The 23,750-nt window shown below is 42.7% G+C and overlaps 1 protein-coding gene and 1 long non-coding RNA gene across 4 annotated transcripts in view; both read left to right on the forward strand.

Moving 5' to 3' along the window:
• The window catches only part of Ptprg (protein tyrosine phosphatase receptor type G), a 670,876-nt gene that overhangs the window by 12,593 nt on the left and 634,533 nt on the right, over positions 1-23,750 (forward strand). The window lies entirely within an intron of this gene.
• Positions 1,552-3,686, forward strand: LOC125358699. The gene is made up of 2 exons (XR_007212357.1): positions 1,552-2,166; positions 2,238-3,686. It is a non-coding gene; the product is annotated as an uncharacterized LOC125358699 (long non-coding RNA).

Below are 23,750 nucleotides of genomic sequence, written 5' to 3' on the forward strand. Positions count from 1 at the left end.
TGGCCAGATATATTTCACTTGAGCACAACAAAACAGCAACTGTTTCCCTGGTACAGTGTACTGTGCCAGGCACTGTTTTAGACATTGGCGGGGTGGTGAATAATGCTGAACCAAACCAATAGGATCCCTTACTCTCCTGGCAGCTTCCCACGAAAGGCTGGGTTGCTCCTGGAAAATGGAAGTATAGGAGCCTAGGGCCTGTGCTCTTGCTTGGTAACAACAGCAAGCTAGAATTAAATAGTGACTGCCCCTGGGAACAGGGTGCACACCTGGCCCGCAGTGGTTATTTACAACGCTCATCTAGTCCCTGGAGGGCTTTGTCAGCCCTGTATGGGTGATTTCTACCTGAGGGACAGGTGGATTTTTTTTTTTTCTTTTTCTTTCCAGTGTATGTTTGGGACTTAATATTGCCTGACCTGGTGGTGCAGAATAGTGTGAGCATATGCATTGTTGGCTGATGATGTGACTTCATTCCTGTCTATCTGGTCTGTAAAGTCAAAGCCCAGCTGTCTTAGTGTGTCCTTTTTTTGGCTCTTCAAGTGGCCTGCTGCATAAATATTACACAGTAATGTGTTGACTTCTATTTGTGATCTCGGCTAGCTTGATCAATTAAAAAGAGCGATTTGAATCTAGTTAAGGATTTTGGTTTGCCAGAACTGACCTTTATTAATTTTTTTCTTGGATGAGAAGTACTAATTGTCTACCTTGGCCAAAGCTGTGTGGATTAGACATATGTTGTCTGTATCGTGGTGATTCTGAATGTATTTAGGCAGAGATTTAAGTTTTCTAGAACATGTTGTTAGTCCATGCTTGCCTTCTTTCTTATCCACCCAGTTGCTCTCTAAACTAGTTATTTTCTGTTTCTTACATGAGATCAGAAAGTATAGGAAATCTCTTGAGTTTTAGACATTAGCTCCTCATTTTCTTAGTTGTTCAGTTTGAAAAGAGGTGCTAGAAGGTGCTAGCCTTAGCATTTGGGTTCTTTCTGAACATTGTTTCAGGTTTGTGCTTTCTAGAAGAAGGATTTAAAGTGAGACAAGGAGGGTGTTGGTCTTGAGATTTCTGTGTCTGCTTATGATGCAAAGTGAAGGAAGAATTTGACTTTCTGGAAAATTTTCGGAAGACTGACCATATGAACGGAGTCTGTGGAAGTTACTCTGCTTTTCCTGTTGAAGAGCTGAAGCAAATGATTATTACTTTCCAGTTGCACAGATGCTAGAGTGAGTCTCAGTTTTGTTTTTTTTAAGGTGATGCACAGAGGGGTTACAGTTACATAAGCCAGGTAAAGAGTGCATTACTTTTTGGATAGTATCATCTCTTCCCTGGCTCGCTCCCAGTTTTCCCCTCCTGTTCCCCTCATAAGTTGTATAGTTCACATTTTATGTGGTGTCTAGTGAGTACCGCGGTTGCCTTTGTTCACCCTTTGCTCCCTCCATTTCTGTGCTCCCTTGCTCCCCCAAAGAAAATAAAGGAACGAAAAAAAAAAAAAAGAAAAGAAAACAAAACAGAAACAGCAACCAAAAAAAAAAAAAACCAACCTAAAACCAAAAACCTCTTGTTTCCATTTTCTGGAGTTCATTTCCATAAATACTATTTCATATAATCAGGTGCACATAAGTATTGTGCCTTTGTGTGTCCCTCAAGGTTATCCTCCTTTTGAATCTCAATTTTGCAGCTATTTATTTGTAGCCATTTGTTTTTTTGTCTGTAAAACGGGCATACTTTCAGTGGTGCTTGTGTCCTTATGATGATTTACTGAGACATGTTTGAAGATACTGGAAAAGTATTGAGCACACTGAATACTATAAATGGTCCCTGTTTGTTAATAGCTGTTGCTTAAGATCTCTGCAACAAATGCTCAACTAAGTTCTCATTTAATGCCATCAACCCTGGGAAGAGGGTGTGATCTGGAGCCCAGGGAGAGCAGAGATCCACAACTAATGGGGCAGAGCCAGATGTTGAACTGGCTTTTGGGTCACTGTCACACTTCCTTCTCTGCCAGTACAGCCAGGTGATAGATGAATTAAAAGCCACGTGTCTGCTCAGGAATAGTTGTTATTCACAAAGGTTTAGCGGAGATAGCCATTTTGTTTGTCAGATTTCTATTGCTGTGGCAAAATACCGGACATGATCAACTTAGAAGAAAGAAAAAATTGTGTCTCAATGGTAGGACCATATGGTGAATGAGCAGCGGGGAGAGAGAGGGTGGGAGAAGGAGAGGCAGAGAAAGACCGGAGAAAAAAGGGAGAGTGGGAAGAGGAAAAGAAAGAAGGGCCAGGGTCCCAATTTCTCCTTTAAGAACACATCCTTAATGATGTAACTTCCTTCCATTAGGCCCCACCTTCCACTACCTTCCAGCAATACCACAGATTGGTAACCAAAAGGCCTTTGGGAAACACTTTAATCTGGGCTGTGGCAGGCACCAAAGCTTAATTTGCCATGTACTCTCCCCAGTTGGAAAGAAGAGGCTTATTGGATAGGCTTTCTCCATAATTCTCTTGCTATTTTCATTTCTGAGAGCATCTATGTGCCTATGTATGTGTTATTGTGGGGCCCATCATGTCTCCTGGATATTGGCAAACAGGAACATGAAATGATAGCAACACTCTTCTTCCTGCCCTTGTGTTATTTTACAGCTTTTGTGCAGAGGGATTAGATAGAGATCAGCATTTGAGCTGAGGGGTCCCCAGTATTATGTGGACATGGCAGACATTGCTAGTTGATTGCAGAGCTCTTGGCTTTTAAAAGCCTAGATAAGGTTGTAGATTTCTTTGGAAGAGTTCACCCAGGATAGGTCTTCGGTTGCCATCCTTGTGTTTTACTGAAACACATTAGCCAACCAAGCACCTCCAAGAGAGTATTCTCCTTCTTGCAAATAGATGGGCCTCTATGATGGACAAGGTTTAAGGTTTCCCAGTTCATGAGATTGACTTTTGTCTCCAGTTTGTTTATTCAGGAAAAGGGAGAAAAAAATGTCATCTCTTGATGATGGTTACATCACATTCTAATTGGTGAGATCCGCTAATGGAGGATCTAAAATTACTTGCTTATTTTTCCTTTGTTCAAAGCCCAGAGGTTTTGCATCAGATTGTAGTACTTCCAGGACTGTTTGTATTCCAAAGTGACACCTTTTCTGAATTCTTAGCTATTTAGGTAAGTGTTAAGTACGGGCTTGGTGACAGCAGTTTTTAAAACTGTGACTGACTTAATGGATCCTTTTCCTCCCTTGTTTATACCTGGTGAAGTATCGGGTGTTTACTCTGAATAAATTCATTGTTACTTTCAGTGTAGCTTGTTTCTGCCTATTTGAGTTGGTCCTCTGAAGAGTGTTATTTTTGTAAGGAAATCGGAGATGAAGGATGAAAGGGGAAAGGAATTTATTTTGTGAAGCTAAGTATGTGAATGACATCAAGAAATCCTGTATTGGTTTCTTGGATTTGATTTCCCCCCGCTCTCTTTTTGATGGCAAGTCTCTGGCTCATTTACTATGAAATTTCTGTATGGCAAGTCTGTCCCTTGTGGTTTTCACCAGCCTCACGTGGCTGTTGACACTCGAAATGTGACTTGTTGGAGTTGAGATGTGCTTGAAGTATGAAAAAAGCATGCAAAGTACTGAATTAAAAATGTGTGTTACTACCTAGTAACATGCTAACATCTTAGCTCTATGGAGTAGAAAACATGGTTAACATTAACATCACCTGTTTCTTTTTATTACATCTTATATGACTACTATAAAGTTTAGAATAACCTATGTGGCTTACATGCACAGCATAGACTGTGTGTGTATTTGTGCACTGCAGCTTTAATTTAAGTATAGAGGGGTTACAGTTACTTAACAGTACATTTTGGACAGTGTTATTCCTTCCCCTCACACTTTGTCTTTGTGTGGTGTGTGTGTGTGTGTGTGTGTGCGTGTGTGTGTGTATGTGTGTGTGTGGTACTAACGTGTTTTTTTTTTTTTTGTTTTTTGCCAGTCGTACAACTTGGACTCAGGGCCTGAGCACTGTCGATGGCTTCTTTTTTGCTCAAGGGTAGCATTCTTGAGCCACAATGCCACTTCCGGCTTTTTCTCTTTATGTGATGCTGAGGAATCGAACCCAGGTCTTCGAGCATGCTAGACACACACTCTACCACTAAGCCACATCCCCAGCCCTGGTCCTGGTGTTTGAACTTTAGCCTCATGCTTCCTGACTAGGTTTCTCCACCAGTTCCTTTTTTTGCCTTATATATTTTTCAGGATGGGAACTTGCTTTATTCCTGGGCAGGTTGGACTGTGAGCCTCCTCTTTGTGCTTTACCTTCAGCTGGGATAACATGCATATGCCCCTAAGCCTAGCCATTAATTGAAATGGAGTCTCTTGAACTTTTGTGCTAGGCTAGCCCAAAGCTACAAATCCCCCAATCTCTGCCTGTCAAGTAGGAAAAGATTATAGGCTTAAGCTGCCATGCCTGGTTTCATTCATTGCATTTTAATCTCATAGTTCTTGTCTGTAGTGTTTGTTCCAACCCTGCCTCATCTTGCAGATGAACATATCACTTTTGTAGTCTGCTATGTGATTACCATTACCCTGTTTACTTTTTTTTTTTTTCCCTTACCTCTTCAAAACTTACCCCAAGAGAGGTTTGGTTTATGGAACCCACTGTTGCCTAGAAAGCATTGGAAGCTGGAAATCACGAGGTTGGGTTGGGATTGTTGAGCTTTGTGAGTTTGTTGCCTGGGAAGGGTAATGATTGTGCTCTAGGAGGTACTAGGAGGAAGGAATAGACGAGGTGAGCTATCTCAGGCCTGAAACACAGGCCTGGCATCTAGTGAGCACTTGAAAGGAAGAGCCATCATTGTTATTTTTCAAGCTCCTGAGTGAGGATTGAGCCAAGTCCCTGACATTGATTTCTCCCTCTTGGTTTTGGTTGATGATGTGTCATAGGTCTTGAGAGGGTTGCAGGTTTCTGCTGAGGAAAATCAAGATGCAGCAAAGAATACCGTGAACATCGTAGGTGAGCTCTTCAATGATTGGAACTGCTGAAAAGGCCCTTGCAGATCTTTCAAGATGGCATGTGGCCTGCAAAAAGATCCTTGACAAAAGTGCTAATGCATTTTGGGCCTCGTTCCCTCCTAACTGGGTGGAAGAAGCTATTGTGTTTTCCTCATGCAGCCTTGGGACTCTACAACTTGGCTTTGGTGTGGATATTTTTGTTTTACTGAAGCTCAAATTCCCATTTTTACTGACAGCCAAGCTTGTAATAGGATCCAAGCTCTGCACTCTAGGTTACTACTAGCAATGCAGGCATTTAATGCAGCTGTAGATTTATTTAGTATATGGGATTTGATAGTGGTTCTCAGCATCTACATTCCAAAGCCCCCTCTGAATGCTTGCTTCCTTTCTCCAATAGAGTGTTAAAAGTGACTGACTGCGCAGTGGGGTGAATATTCTGTCCACCCTGCTTCAAAGCGTTCACCCTTGGTATCTGGGGGTGGAGGAGAGGGGATGGGGTCCTGGACCCCCACAAGCACATCAAAACCCACAGATGCTCAAGTTCCTCAAAAACACAGTATAGGGTTTGCAGATAACTTCCACAATCCTCTTATGCACTTTAAATCACTCCTAGAGTACTTTGACTTCCTTAAGACAATGCAGATAGTTGTTATACTATGTTTCTTAGGGACCAGTTTATGTTTAATACAGATGTAAATGCTTTGGCTACTTTGGATGCATAGTTGCAAGGGGATATGGAAACCATGAGTATGGAGAGCTGACTGGACCCAACTTGGAAGGGAAAATGGGAAGAGTAGGAGAGGCAGACAGAAGGATCCCTTTACCGAGAAGCTCTGCTAGATTTGCCCGATTTTAGCCTGGGTCCTGCTGTGTCACTCTGTATCCTGAGGCTGGGGGGTGCGGCAGGGGGATCGATGTGGGAACCCTATCTCCTTGCGCTGTTACTCAGGCTCCTCCTGGGACTGCTGCTTTCCCAAGGGTTTGGCAGTTGGGAGGGATCTGGAATTGTTGTGGTTTTAGGTGGGATAAAGGATGCTGGAGTCATTAACAGTGTGTGGGAGGGGTACGGGGTTGTACCCCCAGGGGGAGGGCTTCTGAGAACACCTGTGCCTCCCCCAAGTGGGACAGGAAAGAAGAGGCATTCTCCAAGGACATCCTCAAACTGCCCAAGGGCCAGACTGAAGTGACTCTTAAAGGTACCCGCCCATACTGAGCTCTGATAGTCCCACCTGTCGAGAGCAATCCCCTCTGTATTTATTTTTTATTTTTATTTTTTGTTCTTTCCTTTTTTGGCACTGGATCGAACCCAGGACGTTGCACTTGCTAGGCAAGCGCTTTGCCACTGAGCTACATCCCAGCTCAACCTCTTTTTTAGAGGGTCCTGGGAGTGCATTTCAAGAGTGCATCTGCCCTGGCGACCCTCCCCACACCCCACCCCTAGTCTTTGCCTCACTTTTCCTGTCTTGTCACGAGTTGTCTGCCGTGTAAGCCCTAAGCTGTAGGAACTATCTCCTTCTCTCAGCCAGCCTTAGGGGGTGAAGGAGGGTGTCTTGGAATCCTACAGCTACCTCTTCTACAGGTGTTTTAAATAACGTAGCTGATGAGAGCACCCATGATGGACTCTTAGTATGTGTGAGCTGCTAAAGTGAGGTCACCTCTTGTTTACTATTGGGTATACCTTTTCTGTAGTTTATCCTTGCATTTCCCAAGTGTACAAATAGGAGTTTTGCTAAGTTAGGAAACATGCCCAGTTGTCGGATAGCTTTGCCACTTGTGGAATCAGATCCTGACTTGATAGCTGTCTATTTGCTTTCAGCATGGGACATGCATTCATTCAGCAAGAACTATACACTCATAACCTTGAGAACTGCACTTACTGTACTAATTTGAGTACTTGAAGAAAGGAAGTGAGTTCTGTAAAGGAGAAAGGACAGGTGATGATGCCAAAGGGTAACATGAGCAGGTGTCTTCATTCCAAAGCACTTGGCCACCATAAGATCCATGGCATTGTTCATGTCTTTGCGTTCCAGTATAGGGTTAGTGAAATGCTGGAATTCATTTTTAAACTGGAGAGGCAGCATGCATGTAAGTAAGAAGAAGGAGGAAAACTGGGCGTGTAATAGGGTTTAAAGATTTTCTTCTGGCTGGGGAAACTGTTATGCCAAGTCGCGAGAAGACCACCAAGAAGGCCACCGAGACTCAGACATTCCGAAATGCAAAAGCAAGGCTTTATTCAGGCGAGCTGCAACTCGGACCTCGTCCTACCCACCGACACAGCGGAATGTTAGGAGGAAGCCCCGAGCTGCGATTGCACAGGGCTTATAAAGGCAAAAAACAAAGTTACAGCAATCAGGTGTTCAAGGAAGACAAAAAACAAAGTTACAGCAATCAGGTGTTCAGGCAAGCAAGATTAGGACACGGGTACAAATCTGATTGGCTCAGGGCTCGAGGCATTCTGGGGGCGGTTAGAGTTAAGCATTCCCAGGCGGTTAGAGTTCTTGACCAGCTGGGCCCTAATAAGCTTGTCCTGGGTTTGCTCACAGGGCCTGCTTATCTCAGGTTCGCGTGGTAAAGTGGGGCCTGACTTCAGAATGGCTTTAGTCTGGCTCTTCAGAAACCTTTCTGGAGATCATCATGCTTTCTGAGTAACTGGGTATAATTACACCTTTGGTCTGCAGGGGGTGGCATATCAACAAAGTACTATAAGGTTTGTATCACATTTTAGATGTTTCCAAATATTTAACAGAGGAGTAATGTCTTTTAATGGAGATATAGAAAACATATGTTCTTGGCTCTGTGGCATTGGAAAGGCATTTGGGCTTGGTCCAGTCAGGTGTTTATGCTGGTTACATTTTTGGCACTTGTCTATAGACAAGAAACCATATAGCCAGAGCGAATTTTCAACTTCTGAAAGCTGAGTAGGTAGACGCTGTTTGGATAATGAAACCTCTCTCTCCAAGATCGCAGTTAGTTCTGGCCTTTGAGGACTTGCTGTAAATAAATCCTCATCATCCATTCCGAAAGAAAGTTGGCAGTATCTGTCTATGCATCCCTCCCTCCCTCCCTCCTTTCTTCCCTCCCTCCTTTCTTCCTTCCCTCCCTTTTCTTTCTTGCTATACCTATTAACTGCAGACACTAATCAGATTACAAGTGTGAAAAAGCTCCAGGGTAAGCAGGAAGGTCAAAATCTTTCCGTACATGCCAGAACATCCCTCCTTCTAGTAGCAGGGTTTTGTGGCAGCCTTTCCTTTGTTGGTTCTTCCTGCTCACCTGAATGTAGATGTCCATTGCTGTGGAACCATTTTCTCTTGTGACAGGTTTCTGTTTATGGACTTCAGAGTGAGGCCCCAGAGTATGACAGGATCGAGACCAAGCAGGACCAGGAGTCAATGAGAGAATGCCAGAGCTGTTTCTTAATCTTGTCATTGGACTAACCTTTAAAAAAAATTATATTTTTACAATTAGCTTACATAAGACGTACAGGGGAAATTCATTACTCTATTTCCACATAGGTTTACAGTACATTCCACTTCCTCTAGCTTGGCAAAGCCTTAATTAATTATTAATTAATCCATCCATCCATTTAGCCACCTGTCCATCTATTTGTGTGACAGGCTAGTCTTTTTTTTTTTTTTTTTTTGCCAGTCCTGGGCCTTGGACTCAGGGCCTGAGCACTGTCCCTGGCTTCTTTTTGCTCAAGGCTAGCACTCTGCCACTTGAGTCACAGCACCACTTCTGGCCATTTTCTGTGTATGTGGTGCTGGGGAATCGAACCCAGGGCTTCAAGTATACGAGGCAAGCGCTCTTGCCACTAGGCCATATCCCCAGCCCCGACAGGCTAGTCTTGAACTTGTGAATTTTCCTGCCTCAGATCCTCAAGTGCTGTAATTGTAGGTATGCACCACCATACCAGGCTTTCCCCTGCTCTGGTCTTGGGGCTTGAACTCAGGGCCTAGACGCTCTTCCTGAGTTTTTGTGCTCTACTACTTGAGCGACAGTTCCACTTCTGGTACCAAGCTTTTTGCTGGTTAATTGGGGATAAGAGTTTCAAGGACTTTTCTGCTCTAGCCAGCATGGAACCATGATCCTTTCAGCTTCCTGAATGGTTAGGATTATAGGTGTGACCCACCAATGCCCATCTCATATATGCTTTAAATATAGGTTGGCTGTCACATATCTGAAATACTTGAAAGCCACCACTGTTTCAGAGTTTGCATTTCTTCAGGCTTTAGAATATTTGAATATATGTTAAAGAGATAACTTGATGGTGCCATTCAAGTCTAAATGTGAAATTCATTGGTACCTCATATGCACCTTCCACATAAAACCTCAAAATAATTGTTTTTTCACTATGTCTACTACACCTCTCTTTTGAGTCCACATGAGGTCGGTTGTGGAATCCTCCACTTATGTTGTCAACGCTGAATGTATTTCAGATTTTTGAAGCATTTTGGAGTTTGGATTAGTTGGGAATATATGATTTCTCACCATCTAGGCATTAGGGAGCTAGTGCCCAGAGGCTCTTCTGAGCTTGTGCAGGTATTTGGCCATGGAATAAGCAGGCTTATTTATATGTTTATGCTGGTAATGGGGCTTGAACATAGAACCCTGAGCTCTGTTCTTGCTTGGCTTCTTCACTCAAGGCTGGTGCTCTTCCATTTGAGTCACAGCTCTACTTCTGGCTTTTTGTGGTGGTATTTGGAGGTGAGAGTCTCATGGACTTTTCATGCCCTCTGGCTTAGAATCTTGATCTTCAGAACTGCTGAGTAGCTAGGATTACAGACATAAACCACGCCTGGCACCTTTGGCTCTGTTTTCTTCCTAATTGAAAGTACAATGCCCAGGCTAGACTCATCCATCTCATTTTGTTTCTCCCTGGATTTGATTGGTTGGACCTCTTGATACAGGACAACATTTTCTCTCTTAGTTCCCGAGGCCTGGATCCTTAGAGGTGCTCTGATCCTTGCCTTTGTGAAACTGGACTTTGTGGCTGTGATTGGATTCTTCGAGACAGACTACCCAGGGTTGATTTTGGTCATTTTCAAGCAAAGGGCTCAGGATCACTTAGAAGGACAGGTAAGTGAGTGTTGAGCAAAACAGGAACCTTCTTCCTAACAAAATAAGAGTCCTTTTGTAGTGGGTGTTTCTTTTATTTATTTTTATTTTTTTCCCTTTACACTGCTTTCTAGAAGTTCATCTATTTTCAGCTTTTTATCTCTAAGAACGCAAGGACTTTTATTTTGGCTGCTAGGAGATCAGCAGCCTCTCTTGAGGAGACATGCTGGTAACACTTAGCTGTAACTGCTTCTCCTGATTTTATTTGTAAATTAGAGTCCTAAGGATCTGTATGGAAACGACTCAAACTTAATTGAACATTTAGAGCCTGAATTAAAAATACTACTAATAAAAAGTTATCTGGAATGGTAAGAGGCCCAGAGGATGAGATGAATTCAAAGCCATGTGTCACCTCTAATCCTTGCTGTGGTGACTCATTGCTGCACTGGAGGCTGGCCGTGGCCCGTTGCCACCAGAGCCCTTCTCTTCTTATCATATCTTGTCCCTGTCCACCTCTTTTTTTCTGGTATTATTGGACAGCCGGTCTTCCAACCTAAATTAAAATCAATAAGAAGCTATTTCATTTGTGTTTTACCGTGAAGACAAGTGCTTCCAGCAGAGCATAGTAGTTTCAAGTAAGGTTCAGTTTTGTTTGTGTTTTAAGTGTTTTTGCTCTTTCTGACTAGTGCCCCATATATGTATACATACATACACACATAAATATTCACATGCATACATATACCTCACACATGATATATGAGATATGCATACATCACATATTATATATGATATATAACATCACACATATGATATAAACATATAATGTATTTCAGAAATATATATATCACATATGATATCCATTATATATGATATTGATAAAATATGTGATATATAACATCGGTATCTATCTATCTATCTATCTATCTATCTATCTTTTTAAAATTTGTACTGGGGCTTGAACTCAGGTCCTGTCCCCTAGCTTCTTTGTTCAAGGCTTGCATTCCACAACTTAAGCCACACTTCTACTCTGGCTTCTTTTTTTGCTCATTAATTAGAGATAAGGGTCTTGTGGATTTTTCTGCCCAGGCTGGCTTCGAACTGTGATTCTCAGATCTTAGCCTCCTGAGTAGGATTACAGGTGTGAGAAAACAGTGCCTGAGTTTGCATTCATTCACTTTTACATGCTAGTTCTGCTTTGTCTTAAGTCTGTGTTGACTTAAGACATCTGTTAGACTGGCATAATTGGTTGGCATCTGAATTTTTGTATTTCATAGAGCCTTAACTATCAAGGTATAGTTAGCTTTGGTCTAGTGGAATGAGAGCATGCGTTCATTTCAACAAACCACAAGTAATTTTGTTCATGCTGGAGTTTGAAATCTGCTCTCCGTTTGACTGGAAATGTTATTTTCCTAATTTTTTTTTTTTTTTTTTTTTGCCAGTCCTGGGCCTTGGACTCAGGGCCTGAGCACTGTCCCTGGCTTCTTCCCGCTCAAGGCTAGCACTCTGCCACTTGAGCCACAGCGCCGCTTCTGGCCGTTTTCTGTATATGTGGTGCTGGGGAATCGAACCTAGGGCCTCGTGTATCCGAGGCAGGCACTCTTGCCGCTAGGCTATATCCCCAGCCCCCTAATTTTTTTTTTTTTACTGGTGATTGAAATGTAACAACTATTTATTATAGAAAATAGAAGACTTCATAAAAGTACACAGAGGGACATAGAAATGGTAATGTCAGAACCCAGGCATAATTCATAATTTAACCATTTTGCTTATAACCTTTGTATAGATTGTTGGTGAAGTTTGAAAAACAATTTAAGCCATGTACCAATGGTTCATTCCTGCAATTCTAGCTATTCAGAAAGATGAGATTTGAGGATCGCCAGTTAAAGATGGCTTGGGCAGACAAATCCAGGAGACTCTTATCTACAATTAACCAGCAAAGAAGCTGCAGGTGGAGGTGTGGCTAAAGAGATAGAATGCTAGCCTTGAACAAAAAAGGCTAAGGGACTGTGCCTAGGCCCTGAGTTTAAGCTGCAGTACCTGGCACACACAAAGCAACAACAATCAATCAGTATTGGGAACATAATTATAGATAGTAAAACATTTTTTGGTTGAGCATAAAGCTTAGTTCTTAGGAGATGTAAGCTAAAGATGCAAAGCTCTCCTTTGGTTGGTAGCAGAAGATTCTTAGAAAGCACTTTTTTCTCTTTTTTTGGGAGGGGGGTGGGGGCAGTTATTTGAACCATACCTCTGGCCTATCCTTTTTGTTGGTTATTTTGGAAATGGAATTTCTTGTACTTTTCTTCCTGGGCCGGCTTTAAACCATGCTTCTCTGGATCTCCGCCTTCTGAGTAGCTAGGATTATAAATGTGAGACACCAGTGCCCCGTGGAGAGAAAACTTGCAGCATTGATTGCCTAGGGAACTAGTAAATGGATGATCATAGAAGAAAATGAAATTAAAGATGCTGTTTGGGAGGTGGCCTCTTCATTTGTATTTTTGTTGAAGCCACTGGACAGTTGAGACTGAGAATGTGTCATCAATAGAATTTGCTTTTCGCAGGATTTTCCTCCTTTTTGTTTGCTTAATACTGGCCTTGTTTTGCAAGTACGCATGTTGAATTAATTGCTGCTTTAATTGCTTTCATTAGGTGATAGATTCCTCTGATTGAGTAGACCTTTTCCATCCCCAAATAGCCAAGATTTGAAACTTAAGGTCAGGAAGGACAAATTCTTTATCAGGGAAATTAAAAAAAAATTAAAAAAAAGAAGGCGGTGGTTGTCTTGGCAGCTAAAGCTTGCTAATTACACGGCTAGTTGTAGTATCTATTTGTGATGGAGACACAGGGGACCCAATTAGCGGGTCATGTTCATGTAAGGGTTTTGGGATTGGTCTCTGGTGTATGAAGATGATATGGCAACGAATTTGCGTGTGCCTTCTCAGTGTCGGGGAATTAGAAGTAGCTTTAGATCTTGGGGCCTCAGATTGCCACCATTCACCAAAGCTTTTGGAGACCAAAGCTTGGCTGTTCCTTCTGTTCTTTTGATCTACCAGTTTCAAAGTTGTCTTGTCTGCAGGGCCCACTAAAGTATGCACACATTTCTCCTGTGGAGAGGATGGCTTCCAGGAAGCATCTGTCACAATGATGAGGCCAGTGGAATTGTGACAGGTCATGGAAATGGCACTCCCCGCCCCCCCCTTAAAATTTTTTTTTTTTTTGCTGGTCCTTGGGCTTGACTTCAGAGTCTGGGCACTGTCCCTGAGCTTTTCTGCTCATGATTAGCTAGCACTCTACCACTTGAGCTTTACTTCTGGGTTTTTGGTGGCTGATTGGAAATTAGAGTCTCACAGACTTTTCTGCCTGGGCTGGCCTTGAACTGCTATTCTCAGATCTCAGCTTCCTGAGGATCTAGAATCACAGGCATGAGCCACAGGTGCCTGGCTTGTTGTCCTTGTTTTCTTGTGACAATCTCCTTTCTCTGTAAAGGATCTGCTTGGCTGCTGGATGAGATCATCAGACCCACTGCGGTGCCATAATCCTCCCTGTTTATAATTTATAGGGTGTGTATCACCGACTTGTTTCTGTGCTCGGTTCTCTGCTCACAGATATGGCTGTACGGTAGTGTCCCTCACCAGGGGCTGCTGATGCAGAGTGGGTTCTGTTGGCATGACTTAAGGGTGACTGTTGTAAGGTTGGGAGAAGGGATTGGAGTCCTTTTTAGCAATGAAGGAAGAGCTTGTAGTGACATCATACACCATCCATGTGCGCTTCTTCCTAGCACTAATAGCATGTTTCCCATTACATGATTCTGTGACATAGGAACGTAGAAAGCAGCCTCGCATGCTCTCCTGCCAGAGGGCTTTCGCAGGAGGCTGGAAGTTTTACTTTCCCAGAGAAGTTGCAAAAGTCACACAAAGAAAGGGTCTCTGGATTTAAGTGTCTGTTATTACATTTGTTGTGTATTTCCACATACATGTGCACAAGTCTCACTGGTTCACTTTCTCACACACACATGCGTGCACACAAGTTATTTTTTTTCTTTCTCACACGAACACACACACATGCACATATTTTCCCTGGGCAGGGTGAGGAGTGGGGGTTGAAAGTAAGTTGCAAATACGATGATCCTTCATACTTCAGCATTTTGGGGTTAATTCATTTAGTCCTCTTCACTTCTTTTTGGAACTGTACCCTGAAATGAAATCCTGTTGTTCAATCAACCATAGGCTGTATTTGTGTTTACTCAGTAAATTCAGCTCCACAGCCTATAAACCCATGAACTCAGGTTGACTGTGTTGTTCTGTCACTCTTGTGTCATAGTCTGCTCACATTGTTCATGACCTTGCCCTTGAAGAGCACAAACCACACTTTTGTAGGGTTTCCCTCACTGTTTCTTTAGGATTCAAGCTGTCATTAGTTCTTTATTACAGTTGTCTGTCCTGTTTCTGGAAAGGGAGCTAGCTAAATAGGGCTTGCCTTGTTCTTGTTGATCTGATATTCTTTATTAGAGTAAGTTCTGAATGTATATGCCTACTATATATATATTTCTAAATTACACATGCATTATTATACTGATATTATGTACATAAAACATTCCAAAGATACAAATTTCAAGAGGCACAAGTTACTATTTATGCATATATGCATATTCATACACACATGCATATTCATTTCTATATCCATGCATATGAATATGTAGCTGTTCCCTTGTTGTCTTCAATTAGCCTAGTGCTAGAGACTTCTGCAGCAAACAGCATTGACAGTTTCCTACAGCATGACAGGCTGGGATTTCTTGGACTTCCTTTAATACAAGGGAGTCTGGGGCCAGAGTTGACCTCCTGTTCTTCCTGTCTACCAATTGAGCTGGAAGAATTATTTTACCTTGTGTTGTTTCTTTTTCTTACATTTTTTAAATTGCTGAAAACAATTTATTAAAGTATTCCAAGATGTGAAAAACTGTATGTTGTTAAGTTTCTGTGCCTACAAATAAAGTTTTATTGGAAATTTGCTTACAAACAGTACCACAACAGGAAAGGACTGTGCAGCATTATTAAAGCATTTACAGGAAGAGATTGCCAGTTCCTGCTATTTGATCTTTTGTGGTCAATTATGGGGTTTGAACTCGGAGTCTTATGCTTGCTTATTTTAGCTTGCTTGTTTTTTTTTTTTTGGCCAGTCCTGGGCTTTGGACTCAGGGCCTGAGCACTGTCCCTGGCTTCTTCCCGCTCAAGGCTAGCACTCTGCCACATGAGCCACAGCGCTGCTTCTGGCCGTTTTCTGTATATGTGGTGCTGGGGAATCGAACCCAGGGCCTCGTGTATCCGAGGCAGGCACTTTTGCCACTAGGCCATATCCCCAGCCCTTAGCTTGCTTGTTTGACTGGCACTCTACCATTTGAGTCAGGACTCTAACCTGAATTTTGCTCTGTGTGTGTATGTAGGTTTTTGGGGCTTGAAATCAGGGCCTGGACACCGTCCCTTAACTTTTCCAGCTTTTCCATCTCTAGAATAACTAGCAAAAGCCCCACGCTGGTGGCAAATGCTATGATCCTAGGTACTCAGGAGGCTGATATGGTGATTGATCGCCAGTTAACTCCCAAAGGGCTGGAAATAGGGCTGTGGCAGAGTGTTAGCCTTGAGTGAAAAAGCTAATGGACAGCATCCAGACTTTGAGTTTAAGGCCTTGTGCTGGCACATAAAAACCAAAAACATAAAATAAAAACCTTGAAGAAAATTTATGAATATAGATAACATTTAGGAATATGTGAAAGTATATACATATGCGTATGTACACATATGTGTATGTTAACATATATACATACACACATATAGTATGCTGGCTGGCTTTGAATCGTGATTTTCATATCTAAGCCTCCTGAGTGGGTAGGATTACAAGGTCTGAGCTACCAGCACTGGGTTAATACATTATTATTTGTTTATTTATTTAGCTGGCCCTGGGACTTGGGCCTGGGTGCTGTCCCAGAGCTCCTCAGCTCAAAGCTAGTGCTCTACCCTTGAGCCACAGTGCCACTTCTGGTTTTCTGGTGGTTAATTAGAGATAAGAATCTCATGGACTTTGCTGCCTGGGCTGGCTTTGAACCTGGATCCTCAGATCTCAGCCTCCTCAGTAGCTAGGATTACAGGTGTGAGCCATCAGCACCTGGCTTACATTTTTTATTTCCAGTCCTGGAGCTTGACCTCAGGGCTTGAACACTTTCCCGGGCTTCTTTTTGCTCAAGGATAGCACTCTACCTCTTGAGCCACAGTGCTACTTCCGGCTTTTTCTGTTTATGTGGTCCTGAGGAATCGAACCCAGGACTTTGTGTTTGCTAGGCAAGTACTCTACCGCTAAGCCACATTCCCACATTCTTAGATGCTTTGACTGCTTCCCTCATTTTGCCTCTACATTATAAAGTTATATTTAGTAGTTTCACAGATTTATACAAAATCTGTACCATTTTATTGCTATTTTCACTTGATGACATTTAAAGAAGATACTTTGTTATTGATCTTTTCTACATTTATAGTTGTTTTGGTTTCTGTATAGTATTACATTATTAAATATGATCCAGAAAGGGCCTGGGATTTAGCTCAGTGGAAGATCATATGCCTGGCAAGTGGAAGGCCCTGAGTTTGGTCCTCAGTTATGGTAAAACAAGACAACAACAATGGAAAATCAGTGCCATAAAGGTAATTAGATCCTTTCCTGCTATTAAGACACTTCACAGAGAACAGGTTTTTCTTTCTTTCTTTTTTTTTTTTTGTGTGTGTGTGGGGGGGTGTCAATCCTGGGGCTTGAATTCAAGGCCTGGGTGCTGTTCCTGAGCTTTTCTGCTCATGGCTAGTGATCTACTACTTTGAGCCACAGCTCTACTTCCAATTTTTAGCCAGTTAATTGGAGATAAAGAGTCTCATGGACTTTCCTGCCTGGGCTGGCTTTGAACCATGATCCTTAGATCTCAGTCTCTTGAGTAGCTAGGATTACAGGTGTGAAACTCTGGCACCTGCTGAGTTGATGTGCAGAATGTGACTTGCTGGGATGAAAAATAATAAAGGAATGTGTCTGGTTTTCCTTCTTCTGGTCCTGGATACCCTCGGATGTGATTCAGATGGGTAGTCTGGGTTCCTATGGCCCTACCCCTCTTCCTTTGCTGGTGGAGACTGAGCAGGCACAGGGCTATGGGTCAGGTGCGCATGAATCCAGTGACCTACTGCGTCACTGGCCCTGCAGTGGGGTTTCCTCCCTCTGGTTGTTCTGGAGTGGCAGGGTAGGTGTGTCAGATTAGCTAGGGAAGCCATGCCAGGTCAGTGGGGTAGAAAAGTAGATGGGGATGTCATGGGGAACGGAAAGGGAGGGCAGGAGCGCAGAAGAATGGCGGAGAAGCCTGTGGATGATAGTGGTTGTGCTTGCCAGAGTGCCAGGCCTTACTACGTGAGCACAACCCAGACCTCGGGTTTTGAATTTGGTAAGACACATGAAATTTGTTCCTGGTTAGAAATACTCATGAAAATCTGAGCGATGTGGCAGAAATTTGTAATCGGTAATCCCAGCTGCTCTGGAGAATGAGTACTGGTGGCAATCAGGAGGATTACAGTTCCAAAAACATAGTGAGTTGACCCTTGTCAAGCAGTAAGATGGGCATGATGGCAGAAGCCTGTCATCTCTGCTATGAGAGAGGAATAATCAGGAGGATTGTGGTTCAGGCTGGCCTGGGCACCCTGTCCAAAAGCTAACATTGGGGCTGGGGATATGGCCTAGTGGTAGAGTGCTTGCCTTGTATACATGAAGCCCTGGGTTCGATTCCTCAGTACCAAATATGTAGAAAAAGCCGGAAGTGGCGCTGTGGCTCAAGTGGTAGAGTGCTAGCCTTGAGCAAAAAAGAAGCCAGGGACAGTGCTCAGGCCCTGAGTTCAAGCCCTGGGACTGGCAAAAAAGAAAATGTAACTCTAAAATAGGAAAAAGGGCTGGAGTCGTGGCTCAAGTGAGTGGTGGCTCAGGTGATACAGCCCTGAATTCAAATCCCAATACTCCCCTCTTCAAAGGGAAAAAAAAAGACAATCAGGCACAAACTTTTCTCATAGTCTAAATAACTGTGGTTACATGGGTGGGAATTGCCACTTTATAGCATTTTCTTTACAAATGAGCTGTGTATACAGTTCCTTTTCTTAGCTAAACAATATGAAATGGCTTTTAAAAATCAGAGATGAGTGAGTTTTTTCTTTTCTTTTTAAGTCATAATCACTGGCATTCACTCATCAGCTCTTGTTCTTTTCTTTTCCTTTCTGATCCGGGCATTTTTAATGAGGAATTAAAAAGCAGGGGGTCAGGAAAACAAAAAACAAAAAACAAAACAAAAAAAGAAAATACAGAAAGAAAAATTCTGCTGAGCTCAGGAGCTGTTCTCACTTGTTTCAAGTGCTTAAAACGTAATATTGTGTTGCTACTAAATCTAATTAATAGCTAGCTGGTGCTCAGGAAGACCTCTTTCCTTTCAACCTTGAAGGCAATTGGAAAGACGCACAGTTCTGGGTATTATCACAGAGAATGAATTCTCTCTCTCTCTCTCTCTCTCTCTCTCTCTCTCTCTCTCTCTCTCTCTCTCTCTCTCTCCCCCTTCCTCACTTAGCGCTTTATCAGCAATGTAGACAGCAGATGGACAGCTGTGTTTGAAAAATAAAACACATCTCAGGCTGCTCACTGTGGCAGGGAATGAATGTAGATTGATTGTTAGGAATAATATTTTTTAAAGAAAAAATATGAGTCATTTTGAAAGCTGAGTCTAAACTGTGTACTAAGCACCATTCTTAGCTAAGTGTGCAACCTCTTTCCCTCGGGATGGATTAAATGCACTAGTATTTGGAAGCTGGTAAGGGCAGATTAGAATGACTTAACACCAAGGGAGATTGGAACACAGAGAGAGGGTGAAAAAAACACATCCAGGCTGGGCATGGTGATGTATGCCTGTACTCCAGGAACGTAGGCCTTTGTGGCAGCAGGACATTAGTGGTCCCAAAAGAAGACAGGCAGTGATTGCAAATTACTGTGATCTAGAAGACTGCCTGTCCCTTCTCAACTTAAATCAGTGACTTCTGGTGAACCCCACCCACTTGAGAGCAGAGATGTTCTTTAGATATCTTGGTCAGTTTGGCAGACATTTTTTCTTTTCCTATTTCCTCCCTCCCCCCTCCCTCCCTTCTTCTCTCCCTCCCCCCTTCCCCTCCCTCCTCATGAGGTTTGAGCTCAGGGCCTGGGCCCTGTCCCTAAGCTTTTTCACTCAAGGATAGCAGTTTACCGCTTTGAGCCACAGCACCGCTTCTGGCTTTCAGGTGGTTAATAGAAGATAAGTGTTCTCATAGGCTTTCCTTCCCAGCCTGTCTTTGAACCACAACCCTCAGATCTCAGCCTTCTGAGTAGCTAGGATTACAGCCACCAACACCAGGCCCTCCCTCCCTCCCTCCCTTCCTCCCTTCCTTCTTTGCCAGTCCTGGGGCTTGAACTCAGGGCCTGTGCACTATCTACTATCCCTGGCTTCACTCAAGGCTTGCACTCTACCTCTTGAGCCACAGCACCACTTCCAGCCCTTTCTGTTATATGGTGATGAGGATTCGAACCCAGGGCTTCATGCATGCTAGGCAAACACTCTAAGCCACATTCCTAGCCCCTGTTTTTTTTTCTTTCTTTCTGTGTGTCTGTCTGTCTTCAGCCTTGAACTCATGCCGTGGGTACTATCCCTGAGCTTTTTTGCTCATGGCTAGGGCTCTTCTGGGTGGTTATCTCATAGACTTTGCTGCCCAGGCTGGTTTCAAACCTTAGTCCTCTGATGTCATCCTCTTGAATAGCTAGGAGTAAAGGTGTGAGCCACCAGCTCCTGGCTGACAAACATTTTCTTAAGTATCTCTTCTTCAGCAGCTCCCCTGGTTTGAGCCTGGGATCCGTGGACATCCATCTACAGTCTGAATGCCCCTAAACTTACACTGTGCTAATAATCTGCTTTGAAGCTGACTCCTACCAATAAAGGTAATCTACACACTGTGTTTAGGGAAATAGTTTACAGGAAGAAACAAGATGTTGAAACCAAATTGGCCTGCTCTAAGCAGACTCCAAGGTCTGTGTTACAATTAACGCACTAAAAAAAGGAAAGAAAAGAAAAAAACAAAATCCAAACTTAAAACATTCCTAGTCCCTTATGGGAAAATGAAGGCTATTTTCTTAATCCAGATGAGAAGTGAGAAAAAGGGTGTGTTTGTTCACGGATGTGCTTTACTTACTCAAACCACACAGACCAGGCTCTGTTTTGGGCTTCCATTTGGACTAGATCACAGGTAAAGGGAACATTTATTTCTCTGGCTACTGGGAGGAAGATGGCAGAGAATTTCCTTTTGATAATTTAGTAGTTTGTCCCTAGACTTTGACCCACCCTCCCTCCCTCCCTCCCTCCCTCCCTCTCTCCCTCCCTCCCTTCCCTCCCTCTCTCTCTCTCTCTCTCCCTTTGTCCCTCTCTCCCTTTCATTCCTTTCTTCCTTTTTTGGGTGCTAATCTTGGGGCTGGAACTCAGTAACTGGGTGCTGTCCCTAAGCTTCTCTGAGCAAGGCTAGCACTCTACCACTTAAACCACAGCCGGACTTCTGGCTCTTTTGGTAGCTTAATGGAGATAAGCATCTTACTGACTTCCCTCCCCTGGTTGGCTTCAAACTAAGATCCTCAGATCTTAGCCTTATGAGGAGCTACTTGCATCTGGCTTGGAGGAGCTACTTACATCTGGCTTGACTTTTATTTAATAAGCATTCATAACCTAGAGAGAGAGAGAGACAGAGAGAGAGACAGAGAGAAAGAGAGACAGAGAGAGAGACAGAGAGAAAACACGAACCCAGCTTTCAGGTTGTGGGTGGGGCTGTGCAAGGCTATGCATATACATATGATCTAAGACCCATTGATACAGCTGGAATGGTGTCTATCTTTTATCAGTTTTATAGGTATTGTACAAATGGTCTAATAGGTAAGAATATTTATTACATCATGATAAAATACTAATGTGTCTGCTGTATTTCTTTTAGTGTTTTTTTCTAAACAAAGCTTGAGGCTAGTACCTAGTAGAAGATTCTCAGCACTATAGTCTTTAGCAAGACTTGGAAAAATGGAAAATGATTTTGAAAAGAAAGTTCTCCATCTGCTATTTATTTTATCCATAGCCCACCCTTGAGGCAACAATCTTGTTCGGCAGAAAGCCAATTCATTTGGAAAACAAAGGTGAATAAATCCAATTTTTATTTGATTTTGGAGATGAAAAATGTCAGCTGGGTACTTGGTGGTTCATACCTGTAATCCTAGCTTCTCAGGAGGCTGAGATCTAAGGTTTATGGTTCAGGACCAACGTGGGCAAGCAAACCTGAGATCTATGTGTCTTCAGTTAGCCAGCAAAAAGCTGGAAGTAGAAGTGTGGCATAAGTGGTTGATCACCAGGCTTGGGCGAGAAAGCTAAACTAGAGTGTGAGGTCCATGAGTTCAATTCCCAGTATCAGCACAAATAAAAGAAATGGAAAAGATAATTTTTTTTTTTTTTTTTTTTTTTTTTTTTTTTGCCAGTCCTGGGCCTTGAACTTAGGGTCTGAGTGCTGTCTCTGGCTTCCTTTTGCTCAAGGCTAGCACTCTGCCAACCTGAGCCACAGCACCACTTCTGGTCATTTTCTAAATATGTGGTGCTGAGGAATTGAACCCAGGGCTTCATGTATACGAGGCAAGCACTCTTGCCACTAGGCCATATTCCTAGCCCAAGATAATGTTTTCTAGATTGGTTTTCAATAATTTTTGGTCAAAAGATATTTTAGGGTAGAGGGCAGCATACTCATTAAAAATGGCTTCTTCTCGTACCCTTTTATTTTGGAGAACTGATTGTGAATACTAAGTTGGGTATTCACTGTACTGCTGAGGTACACCCTCAAACCTACCTCCTGTAGCCCCCAAGTTCTTATTTTTGAAATGCAGAGGTAACAGTAACAATTTAGCCAAGTGGCTGGGCACCAGTGGCTCATGCCTATATTCATACCTATTCAGGAGACTGGGATCTGAGAATTGTGGTTGGAAGCCAGCCCAGGCAGGAATGTCTGTGAGACTCTTTTCTCCACTAAACTACCAACAAAAAAAGGGGGAGGGTGGGGAAGTAGAGTTGTGGACTCAAGTGGTAGAGTGCTAGCCTTGGACAAGAAGCTCAGAGATAGTGCCCAGGTCCTGAGTTCAACTCTTAAGACTGGTGTACATGCACGCGTGTACACATACACAGAAACACACACACACACACACACAGAGTAAAATTGTATTCATTTATCCTTCTTATTCCTGAATCAACCAGAATGAGGAATCCTAGCCTTTTTCAGCCGTGTTTTCAAAAACAGTGTTAGGTCATCATCCCAAACTTCATACATTCTAACATCCTGTATGTGGTTTGCTCGTGTTCTGTTTGATTTAATCCATTAAAATAGATAATTGGAAAGAACACTGAAGCTCCTGTGCTTCTTTGAAAGAGTTTTTCGAGCCATTTAACCACTTTGTTTTTGCTGTGGGTTGGAAACGGATAGAGTGGTTTGTGTTAGTTATAATTAGGGTCATTTTACTAATATGAAATTTATCCTCCTAAAGTATTTGCAACCCTTACCATAGAGTAGGACACAAAAGGAAACATTATTCTAGTATGAAAAATTCACTTAAGAAGTACAGCTCTGGCCAGTTTGTTTTTCTTTTCGTGCTTTGAAAACAAGAGCCACTGGCCATGGGAAGAAGCTACTGGCAGGGAGTGAATAGAAACTGTACCATGCTTGTTTTGAAACTCTGCTACTTCTGTTTAGGGTTGACTAGGCTCAGTGGAAACAAGCTTAAAATGAAATAATGCTTTTTTGCCAAGACCATCTTGATTCTTCTTGTATGGACTTCTTGAGCCAATGTAACACGCAATGTAGAGCAAAACAAGGAATCAATAAAGCCATTAAGTAGCTCACTGTCTGTCTGGCTAGGAATGTTGATGAATGGGTTCGCATTTCCCCTTGGGTGTTTTTATTCACCACAAGAAGAAAAGAAGTGGGCTACAAAAGTAGAGAATTAGACAACAGCTTTTCTTACTTGCTTGCCTGACACCAAGCAATAGTGCCAGTCTTTTTTTTTTACCTTGGAGACAACCTTCTCTTACTTACAGCCTTGGATATGAGCTTGGTCATCTGGGCTGTCTGTTTTGGGGGTTATTACTTGATAAAGTGAAGAGGTAGAGGATATACTTAGGAAACTCAGCCATTAGTTAAGTTAGAAGTAAATGTAAATATACTGAAGACCAGGACACAGCTACATAGTCAGATAACATGAGGAAATATAATGCCCCAGGGCCAAGTGACAAGTTTTTGTATAGTTTATATAATTTAGTCATTTTGTTATTTGGGGGACCAGAAGTCTCAGGTCCCAGTGTGGACAGCATTGGTTCTGTTTGGGATTGTTGAAGGACAGTTCTCTCCATGTCTTTCATTAGATTGTGGGGTTTAGTGGCCGGCTTTGACATTGCTTGGTTTGTCAACCTCCATGCCTGCATTTACATTCACATGACAATCACTCGGTATGTATATGTCTATCTAAATCCTGCCGTAATGAGGCTACTGTCCTGGGTTGAGGTCCTTCCTATTGACCTCAAAACTCCACACATCCGCAGCTACCCTATTTCCAAAACAAG

Source organism: Perognathus longimembris, chromosome 10, assembly GCF_023159225.1.
Source record: "Perognathus longimembris pacificus isolate PPM17 chromosome 10, ASM2315922v1, whole genome shotgun sequence".
NCBI lineage: Eukaryota > Metazoa > Chordata > Mammalia > Rodentia > Heteromyidae > Perognathus > Perognathus longimembris.